Source organism: Ptychodera flava, chromosome 11 (genome assembly GCF_041260155.1).
Source record: "Ptychodera flava strain L36383 chromosome 11, AS_Pfla_20210202, whole genome shotgun sequence".
NCBI classification, from domain to species: domain Eukaryota; kingdom Metazoa; phylum Hemichordata; class Enteropneusta; family Ptychoderidae; genus Ptychodera; species Ptychodera flava.
Genome location: NC_091938.1, coordinates 33,274,704 through 33,286,629, shown reverse-complemented (window position 1 = coordinate 33,286,629; position 11,926 = coordinate 33,274,704).

Genomic DNA, 11,926 nt, shown 5'->3' with positions numbered 1-11,926 from the left:
AATTTCGGATCACAACCTACAAATAGAACTGGGTAGAAGGTCAATTCCAAAAGTTCCTGCAAATGAAAGATTCTGCAAGTTTTGTAAGTCTTTAGTTAGTCCCACGGACACCGTCCGGGGGGACTTATAGGTTTGGTCATGTCCGTGCGTGCGTGCGTGCATGCGTGTGTTCGTGCGTCCGTCCGTTCACACAGATATCTCAGAGATGCAAGAAGCGATTTCATTCAAACTTGGTACAAGGATTACTTCATATGTCATACAGATGCACGTCGATTGTTTGTGGATACGATCCAATATGGCCGCCAGGCGGCCATTTTATTACAATTTTTTCATGTACACCCTTACAAAAATATCCTATACCAGTCCTATAGGGTAGAGGCATGTGGGGTCTTATAGGACATCAGGCAGTAGTAGTCTTATAGGATTTTGGAACGCAGTCTTACAGGGAACCCTATAGGGAGTCCTATAGGGGGTCTTATAGGGAACCCTATAGGGGGTCTTATAGGGAACCCTATAGTGGTCTTACCGGGAGCACTATAGGGGGTCTTGTAGGCAGCCCTATAGGGGGTCTTATAGGGAACCCTATAGGGGGTCTTGTAGGGAGCCCTATAGGGTACAGAATATGCTTTACATATTGTTATCATACTTTCTAAGGGATTGAACTCGCACAAGGCAAACAAACTTCTGTAAAAGAGTGCAGAAATTTTGTTAAGTATAAGGAATAACTCCTTCTGATTTTGCTATTGGTACCAAATGTAATGAATAACTGCAAAACTCACAAAAAGTCAGTCAACTTACAAAACAAGTAATTATAAACATGTAGTTTATTTCTAAAGGAATTAAGATTAACAATCAATCAGAACAGAAATCAATGCAACATACAGGGACTACAAAATATAAAGCAACCTACACATATGAATGCAAGGCCTACCTTTGACTTGTCACCTCAGCCAAGTGCATTATTAACTGAATAGATGTGTATCTTAACTCACATAATTAAGAGGTCAGTTCAGTTGATGCTGCAATGTCGATTCTTACAGTTGTGACATATTAGTGAGCTCCCTTCTCCATAACGCTGTTACAATCTTGGTAATGGACCTTGGATCCTAATGTTCCATGCAATTTGGAGTTGAACTTAGTACTTACGAGCCATGCATGTTCACTGGTGCACTGCCTCAAGTGCAAATGAATAATGCGTGGCTGTACTATTATGTAATCAGCCCATTGTAAATGCAGGAAACTATTTACATAACAAAGCAAAGGCACAGGTCAGCTCACTTGACCTTGGATCTAACAAAGAGAGTCTTTGTCTGTGTACAGCCATGACATGTACAAACGGCAAAAGGAATATGGTATGTTCCTGGCATGTGTGTGTAAATAGAAGTAGCTTTTGAGAAAGGGTATATGAGAATGTGTAAAATTCTACAGACTATTTTCGTAAGGGAATAATTATAATTATAAACATTACTCAAACATTACTTGTTCAGTTTTACAGTCCTAAAAGTCAGGCAGAATCATCTTGTAGGGTGTCCTATAGGGCACAAATATGAGCCTATAGGACTAGTACGAACCCATAAGACATGACACATAAATCCTACAGCACAGGCGTTGTCCTATAGGACGAGTGCTATAGGATGGAGGTAGCCCTATAGGACTCCTGCAGGGATCCTTGGGTCCTACAGGGATCCTGTAGGACTTTTTTGTAAGGGCAGAGCCATAACTCAGACATGTTTCAACCGATTTTATTCAAAGTTGGTACAAGGACATTTACCAATGTCATAGATATGCACGTTGATTTGTTTTGTGACACAATCCAATATGGCCGCCAGGCGGCCATTTTATTACGATATTTTTTCATGTACAGAGCCATAACTCAGACATGTTTCAAGTGATTTTATTCAAAGTTGGTACAAAGACATTGACCAATGTCATAGATATGCACGTCAATTTTTTTTGTGATACGATCCAATATGGCCGCCAGGCGGCCATTTTATTATGATTTTTTCATGTACAGAGCCACAACTCAGACATGTTTCAACCGATTTTATTCAACATTGCTACAAGGACATTGACCAATTTCATAGATATGCACGTCGATTTGTTTTGTGATACAATCCAATATGGCCGCTAGGCGGCCATTTTATTACAATTTTTCATATACAGAGGCATAACTCAGGCATATCTCAACCGATTTTATTCAAAGTTGTACAAGGACATTGACCAATGTCATAGATATGCACGTCAATTTGTTTTGTGATACGATCCAATATGGCTGCTGTGTGGTCATTTTGTTACGATTTTTAGCTCGCATATAATATGCATATGTATATATGCAAATGGGAGGTATTCTTATAAGGTGGAAAATGTCGTCTGTATGTATGTATGTATATGTATGTATGTATGTATGTATGTATGTATGTATGTATGTATGTCCGTCCACATCAAAAACTCCTAAACCGTAGCACCTACTGTCTTAGTATTTGGTGTACAGGTGCACCTAGGGGTGGAGATGTGAATTTGTTCAAATGAACATGTCAGTGCCAAAAATATGCAAATGAGGGGAAAAAAAGGAAAAATCCTGCAAATAGCTAAAACTCAGTAAGCAGTGGTCAGATTTGGTTGAAACTTGGTATGCAGATTTTTTTAGGTATTCTAAAGTATGTGTGCAAAAATTGGGATGAAATTTGCATGTTTGTATTTTTAGGGTATTTTTTTCCGTTTTTAGTCAAAAAATCTTGTTCTCTGAAATCGCTCATCTGATTGCTATGAAACTTCATATTCATGTTCCTCAGAATGACCTCAGTCATGCTTGTGCAAATTGTATTGATATTGTCATATTTGTAATTTTGGGGCAATTTTCATAATTTTTGATAAAAAAATTTTTTATCCAAAAACTACTGATTTGATAGCTTTGATATTTGGTATACAGGTATCTAAGATTAATCCCAATATAATGTACTGAAGGTATGTTGAAACTGGCAATTTTTTTATTTTGGGGCAATTTTTGCCTTTTTTGGTCAAAAAATTTTTCTCCTAAAACTTGTGATCTGGTAGCTTTGATATCTAGTGTACAGGTTCCTAGGGTTTATGTTAATTTGATATATTTAAAATTAGGATGAAATCTGCAATTTTGTATTTTGGGGGGCAATTTTTCTCATTTTTGGTCAAAAAATTTGTTCTCAAATTTACCAGTCTGATTGCTTTGATATTTAGTAAACAGGTTCTTAGGGTTTTTGTTAATAAGATATATTGAAATTAAGTTGAAATCCGGAATTTTGAATTTTTGGGGCAACTTTGCGAAACTTTCAGTTTTACTGGGATATCTTTCATTTTGTATTTTTAAGATTTTTTTGGTAATTTTATACCTACTGGAACTAAGAGTATATAATGTGGTGATTTAGTAAGCATTTGATATGGTAAACTGTATTTGGTGTTGAAATGCGGTAAAAAAATCCTGGCAGATTTTGAAAAAAATTCCAAACAAATAAATAAAAAATTCAGCCAGAGAAGGTTTGACAAAACGAAAAGATGGGAGAGTGGGGAAAAAAGAATGTACAATGGATCGGATAAAAAAGATACTGTAATGTACCTCATCGATCTTCCAGACACCGTCCCTTATCAAATAGTCCACCCCGATGTATTTTTGTGCGCAATTAACCATGCAGTGTATTTTAGTTTAAGATGTCAAGTTAGGTAAGGATTTGAAAGGGATGGTCAAGTTCACCACAGTTTAATTTTATCTCTTGTTTCATCATCCTTGTGTAATTGGTTAAGTTTGTAAGTTGTTCCAGATGTTGATGCACCAGCTGTTCTGGAAGAAAACAATGTTTACTTTTCCGTGTAGGGTTTCTGAGTTGATGATTGTATGTTGAAATTTCTCCATGTATCTGGTGTATAGGCAAAGTGTAAACATTGGTTGCATGTTATGTATTTCAGTCTTTGTCAAATATTGTAAATGAAAAATCAAGAACAGTTTACTGTGTACTTGTAAAAGATAACATATTTGTCAATACATAAACTGCCTTGCAGATTGATTGTCTTAAAGATTATCACAGGAGTAGAAAAGGAAAAGAAACTAATCAACTAATCAAATTGCTGTAACATATTCACTCTCAGTGCCTGTATAGGTCTATACTTAACTATTTTATCATAACATTCAGCTGTTCGTTATCTCCATGAGCCAAGGCACACTTGGGGTCAATGTCATCACTCTGTGCCAGTCTGTGTATGTCAGTCTGTCTGTATATGTATGTCCATGTTTCATACAATTGTTGACTTGTTTTGATAACTATATGGGAGCGAACAGTGATGTTGTCACTATTTTTTCATATACAGAGGCATAACTCAGGCATATCTCAACCGATTTTATTCAAAGTTGGTACAAGGACATTGACCTATGTCATACATATGTACGTCGATTTTTTATGTGATACGATCCAATATGGTTGCTAGGCAGCCATTTTATTACGATGTTTTCATGTACAGAGCCATAACTCAGACATATTTCCACCAGTATCATTCAAAGTTGACATTGACCTATTTCATACATATGCTCGTCAATTTGTTTCACGTCATGTAGCAGTAACATGTCAATTATTGAAGTTTCGTAAGTAGGCTGATATGTCAAGAAATATGTACTGCATCAAATTCATGAAACTTTATACAGATGTTAACCAATGTTAAGCTCACATTGCTTTAACATTGAAAAAGACATTTATCAGTGTCATTTTAATTAATTTGTAATTGCATAAGTAATGAACTTTCCTAATTAGGGTGATATAGCCACAAATTAATACAACGTCAAATGTGATGAAACTTGATACAGATGTTGATCTCATAGTGTTGTAAATACTGCATCAAACTTTATGAAATATGGTACCAGTGATAATCTGTTACGTGTTAGAATTGTATGCAAAAATGTTTTGCAACATCCTGTTGATTAATTCCTAGTTGACTCATTTTATGAACTTAGGATGGTGGCCTACATTGGTTTTATGTTTCATCACCATGGAACTCATTCTTGGCCATTGAGCGCCATCTGTATCAAAGTATTTTTATCACAGACCTAATTAATGAAGAGGACTCTATCCTCTCTGAGGACATGTAATCAAAGTACCCATTATTAACAAGTGGGGACTGTGTCATCAACGATGACTTGTTGAGGATGAATTTCACTTTGTTATTGAATGTCCAAAATACAGAACGTATCGAGATGGTCTGTTTTCATCCACAAGTTTGTATAATCCAGGCTTTCTTGATTTGAATGACAGAGAAAAGTTCATGTATATCTTTACTCACAAAGATAAACTACCTCTTGCCAAATTTATTTCTTGTACTTTAGTTCCTCCCCCAGCAGCAGCTTCATCCAGTGTTTGCTGAGTTTTGTAATTTTTGCCTTACCGCACTCCTTGAGTGTGTTGTTGAGCAATAAAGTATTGTAATATGTCCATTTTAACCAAAAGCTGTGCAATCGTTCGGCGAGGATGGACAGCGTGCTCTGCAACAAGATGACATTTTACAGCGCTGTACATCGCTAACAACGCACCGATTCATCGCAACGAAGTTGAATTGATTCTATCCGACTGGCTTGAAACCCTTGGAATTGAGTATAGTTTTACCCCGAGTATTCCCCGATTTGAACCCAATTGATATTGCTTCAGCAAGGTGAAGAAAATTTTGAAAGCAAAGAGATATCGCCGTCTCCTCCATGCTAACTCACCCGTTGCCGTGTATGATGCCGTCCGGGAAATTACGTGCCAAAATATAGTGAATTATTTCAGAAACACTGGGTGTGTTATTTAATGACACAAAATGTACTGTGTTGATTGAGAATTGCACTTGCATGTGTAAAATCAACACTTTTCTTCCAGTCTATTTTATAGCTGTGTCATGTATTTGAGAGAAGTGCAAAGAAAGAAAGTTTCATTTATCTGAGACAAAGAGAAAGCAGGAAAAAAGTTTCATGCAGGAGTGTTAAGAATTTTCTGGTTGATAATAGTCATAAAGTTCCCGATCAACTTGAAAGGAAAGGTTTGTTGTATTGTGTCAAACTTGTTGATAGAGTAGACTGCACTGGCTATGCTACAGACTGTATGCTGAAGGGACTGTTGTCGTGATTGCTGACATCGGGAGAAGAAGAAACGTTTATTTTTGAAAAGAATTTACTTGTTTCTTCATAAAGTTCCCGAATCAAAATAAATACCTTATAGAAAACTTTGATGACATATGTCAATATAGTGCAGTGTTAAGCTTGTTGTGAGTGGCATGCTAAAACGACTGTCGTGATTGTAGACTAGACAGTGTATGGGAAACGTTCGCCGCGCGTGCTGTAATCTAACACCAAAGACTCAATTTGTTGCAAATGTTTACTTTTCTAATGATAAGCAACATGTAGACTCGTCGAGCTCTGCAAGGCAAACCGGACACTCAATCAAATTCCACTGTAAGACATTTATCACACACACACACACAAACACACACAAAATAATATATATATATATATATATATTTCACACATATGTAAAAAGTACACTTACCTGACTTGTTTGACTGCAGATGTTCTGCTCGTCACTTTCACTGTCAAGGTGGATTCTTCTCTTCCTTGGAACTTGGTCGCTATGAGTCTCTGGCATCTGTTGCTGGTCACCGGCAGTGGTCACCGACTCAATGCTCTTCTTTGCAACTTGGACGCTCTGAGCCTCTGGCATCTGTTGCTGGTCACCGGCAGTGGTCACCGACTCAATGCTCTTCTTTGCAACTTGGTCGCTCTGAGCCTCTGGCATCTGTTGCTGGTCACCGGCAGTGGTCACCAACTCAATGCTCTTCCTTGGAACTTGGTCGCTCTGAGCCTCTGGCATCTGTTGCTGGTCACCTGCAGTGGTCACAGACTCAATGCTCTCTCTTGGAACTTGGACGCTCTGAGCCATAATGTATAAATGTATAATCGGCCAGAGTGAGAGGCGAGGTCAAGAGACCTATTATGGGCAATAATCTTCTTTTTATGGTATAGCTTAAGTTTTGATATTGCTTGATTCTCTTAAAGGTTATGCCACTGTATATATAATGGCGTTTTAAGTTAAAGATTTCAAATTTGCAGTCAGGGCAAGTCATCTTAATTCTCTTGGTGGCTGCTTTCGTTTTCTGTCTCTTACCAGCACTTGATGTACAGGATGCTGGTGAATTTCACCCAGAGCTTGGTGATGGCTGGCTGACTTACGTTTCTTTGCTGCAATGTGCTCTCGAGCACTTCCACTGGAAGTGGCTACAGAGCAAGAAAGGGCGGTAGATGACCTGGCTCTGACCTCTCACCTAGTGAGAGGTCACCAATCTCTCCATGGCGTCTGTTACGGCCAGATGGAGTGCTAATTGTGTCCCTGCTCTCATGAGTGCTGCCGGCGTGAGAAATGGCAGCACTCAGCATAGAAGATGCAGGTGAACATTCACCCAGAGCTTGGTGATGGCTAGCTGACTTACGTTTCTTTGCCGCAACGCGCTATCGAGCACTTCCACTGGAAGTGGCCACAGAGCCAGAAAGGGCGGTAGATTTTGATTGACCTGGCTCTGACCTCTCACCTAGTGAGAGGTCACCACCCTCTCCATGGCATCTGTTACGGCCAGATGGAGTGCTAATTGTGTCCCTGCTCTCAAGAGTGCTGCCGGCGTAAGAAATGGCAGCACTCGGCATAGAAGATGCAGGTGAACTTTCACCGAGATCAATGTTTTTGTCCTTTTTATAGAAGAAACCGTATCCTTGCTCGCACTCACTGTCGGAATAGTCAGACAACTCTATCTCTGAAGGCAGGATGTCTGAATCGTCCACAGAATCATAGTAGCTGCCACTTAAAGACTCACTTTCTTGTGTTTGACAGGGGTCGACCCAGCTCTCTTTATGACAAATCCATGACAAAATCAACCTTTCCTAAACAGAGGAAAATCAGATTTATGCAGTTGTGTGGAAACTTAAAGGCACATTTTTGACAGGGCATGCTTATTATTGTGAAAAATAGATCTTTGTGTGAACACATTTAATATTGTGTGACAAAAGGGAAAAAAAGGTCAGCTGTGCAAGACATATCTCCTTCAAGAGGAATTCAAACATTTCTGTTTTTTTTTTGTATGTATAGAATTAAGTCAATGTAAATCACTTTTAAAACACTGGCTAATATATGCAAATTAAAAAAATAATGCGCAACAAACAATGGACAATCTGACTTAATCAGATCAGGTAAGCTCAGCAAAGATTCCATGAATAGGTAAACAAACAGTAAGGGTAAATGTACTTCACAAACAAATGCATCAGTTAGTCTACATGTACATGTGATATAAGCAAATATTAAATTACAAGATCGACACACACAGTATATAGAATTCTCTTAAATCAACAGAAATTTCAATTTTTTTTTTGAAATTGTTCCTAATTGTCATAAATTTCTTGTGAACTTCAACAAACAGGATAAAGATGCAAAGCTGAATTACCTGAACATAATGTTTTGATCTGTTCTGATGTTCAGCAGTCATATTCCGTACTTTGATTTTGTAGTCCAGATAGTCGATATTGAAGCGATAACCTGGTTCAAGCATACAATTTCTCATCACTTCTGTCTCGGATTTGGTAGCCGTCTTTTTGTAGCTGACAGCCCGTACAAACTTAGGCTAATTAACTAACTCCTGACGTCCACTTATGTTTCTGTTTCTTGCTCTCAGCAATATTGATACTGCATCATTATATTATTCTCAGCCAAAGTAGTGTTTTTGCCACCGACAGAAGTTAGAACAATCCATAATATAGGTAGTTGGGATTTTATTTCATCTATGGCAGCCTTCTTATTGAAAGGACTGCCAATTACATGTTTCAGTTTTTTGTCTCTTTTCTAGCTTCTGCTCTCGCAGCAAGTCCTTTCAGTGAACCTTAATGCAATAAATCAGATGACATGAGCTGTCTAATGGATTTTTGAATGGACCGATTGGACAATGAGTTGATGACTGGTCGTAGTTTTGGTGCAGCAGAACATGATCGGTCATAGTTTTGGTGCAGCAGAACATGACGGAAATGAATCATTGTCAATCAGAACTGGTTGAGGTGTTTCCAAAGTGCAGCTTAACATTTGTTCTTGGGGTTGACAATTCATTTCTCACCTTCTGCAACTGATAAAATTGAAGGGAAACTTAACTGACATGCATGCTTGCATACATTCATTAATGAAAGTAGGTGGGGTGCCATGAGAGAAACTATGTTTTTGCGTCTGAAACATAATGTCCACATGATTTCAAAAGTCCTCTTTTCAGAGCAGTGTTGCATGAAGATGAAGCAGAACTAATACTGAATTCACTGTTCACATTCATGGTCTGCTCTTGGTGAAACTATCCAGTGAATATATAAAATTGTCAAACTTGGTTTTTAGCTCCTCAGTTTTATATACTGAGGAGCTGTTAGAATTGAAAACCAGTATGGTGGTGTCAACTTTTACTTCCTTCTGTCAAACCGGTATGGCGGCGTCAACTTCTACTTCCTTCTGTCAAGATTTGCTTATTAACTTCCATCTGTGTGTCCATGTGTCATGTGATAAACTGGTGCATGTTGGAGCCAATTACAGTGAAATTTGATCAAGCTGCAAAACTTCATTAGCCAAGGTGTTGTTTTAATTGATGTGTATCAGCGATTTTTAGGACATTAACACAGCAGGGTTTAAAATGGTCTTGTGGTAGTGAACTTACTTGCCATTTATCGATGCTCTGATTCGCATGATATGGCCATGGCAGTTCAGAAGACCATCGTCACTATAGTTATCGAATCATCAGATGTTTGATCCAATCTTCCTACAACATCAGACGTGGCTGGTTTGACAAAAAGACCATGTGATTAATTGATTTGCCATGATTGCCAAGTGGAGGTTACCCTATGTGTGAGATACAACCTCCAAAAATCCAATAAATTTCAATGCAACGCCTTATGAAATTGTCATTCACGGCGTGGGAATATTTTGTAACAAGATGTCTACTATAATTATAACAGTGTTTCGGCCAATCAAATTTAAATAATATATGATATAAACAGAATCTGACTTTCAATTCATAGTTACCGATACTAAACATCACCCTTTATAGTAAGTCTACATATTAAGGGAAAGAACTGCGTTTATTATCTACAGGAAATTCTTTTCAGTCATTTTGTTCTTTGATCTGTTTATTCATACTCTGAGAAATGTTGTCTGTAGCTGTAATTTGTCCTCTAAATGCAGGAAATCCTAACGCTATAATTTTGCTGCCTTGTTTTAGTCTTTCGATTCCCTGTTGAAGTACACTTTAAAAGCAGCAATTGTCTACCATAAAGTTAACCGCCTTAGGCACATCTGGAAGTTTTAAACTATTGTAGCATCTCAAAATTGTTCTACATCATCTTTAACACCTTTACATCTTGTTGTCCGCCAGCATTATTCTTTACCCAACTTTTTTCAACATCTCTAAGGACATGGTTACCACATAAACATTTGTAATACATAAATTACGTTGTATTGATGTTCAGTTCTGACAAGATTCTATTGAGGAAAACATCATGGTAGGCCTTGAATTTAACAAGAAACCAACAGGTATAGGGTCTTCTTTCAGTAAATGTTCCTTATCACCAGGGGAGAGACATACTGGTAGACTTAGTTGCCTAAAATGAACATTGTGTCATATGAGAATAATTGAGGCAAGTCACTATGTTTGAGTGACATCCATTTCTTTTGTATTTTCTCGGTCTCTTCTTCCAAGAACAGCAACTAAATCTCAAAACAGATTAATATACTCTCAACTAATCCATCAAGGTGTACCGCTAGCTCACTTAAATGGAAGGTCTCATTGTTTATGAGCTTTCCATCCAATCTTACTAAATGGGCAATATTTTCTTCTTGTTTCTGATTTCTTGGTCTATCCATCGGCATTCGTTGCTGATCCTCTATGATTGTAGACCTTTCACTTTGCATGCATATGTCTTTATATATATTTATGGGGGTTCACTGCCTTTGTTGACCTTTTCTTTGATATCATGGAGCACTTTCCTCGTAACTGGAATGAACTTTTTGCCACTTCTTTTACTATTGCCGTGATTTATATCTCAATCAATGTAGGGATGCATCACCAATATAATGAATCAAAACGAAAGGGGTGCATCATCCCTTTCTCTATCTACTATATTATATAAATGATGTTTAAACCCTGAAAGTGAGTCTTTTCTTTTTCCATTGTGATTCTTCAGGTAGTAATGTCTTTTTCATATGGGAACGTTGTTATCGCGTTTACTATGTATATAGCACCCTTTAGGAATCTATCTATACTGATCGAACCTGAAGTCTCTTTCTCATGCCTTGTACATCACCACTTTGAGGTCTGACTGGTGGTTCATTCTTCTTTCTCTCTAGATCAACATTGACGCGCTCTCTTGGACTGCTACAGGACAGCATTTCCAGGGAAAAGTATTTACCCCACATACTGGAATGCCATGCACTTTCACAAATTAAAATGACTAGGATGGGTTTGGGTTTAGGGTGAGAATGGAGTGGAAGTCATTCACCATCATTTTATTTAGCTTTGTGGAATATTATGCTGAAAGGCCTTATATGACCTACACAGATATCAATGTTTGGTGAAAGACTGTCACATCAGAACTCATCCAACAAACAACTCACAAAACAAAAGGTTTTGACTTGAAATGAAATTTGAAATTCAATTTTTAAAGTGAAATTAAAATGAAAATGAAATTGTAAACAAACATGGGTAAGAGTTATAGCAAAACAATTGTGCATTATACTATGTGTTGTTTTACAAATTTACGTTTAACTTTTGCTGAGATAAGTTTTCATAAATGTTCTCTTTGTTGCTTAAAGGATTTCACTGAACTTGTCCCCAGAAGTGTTGTTATGATACCTATACCAACAATCTACAATGT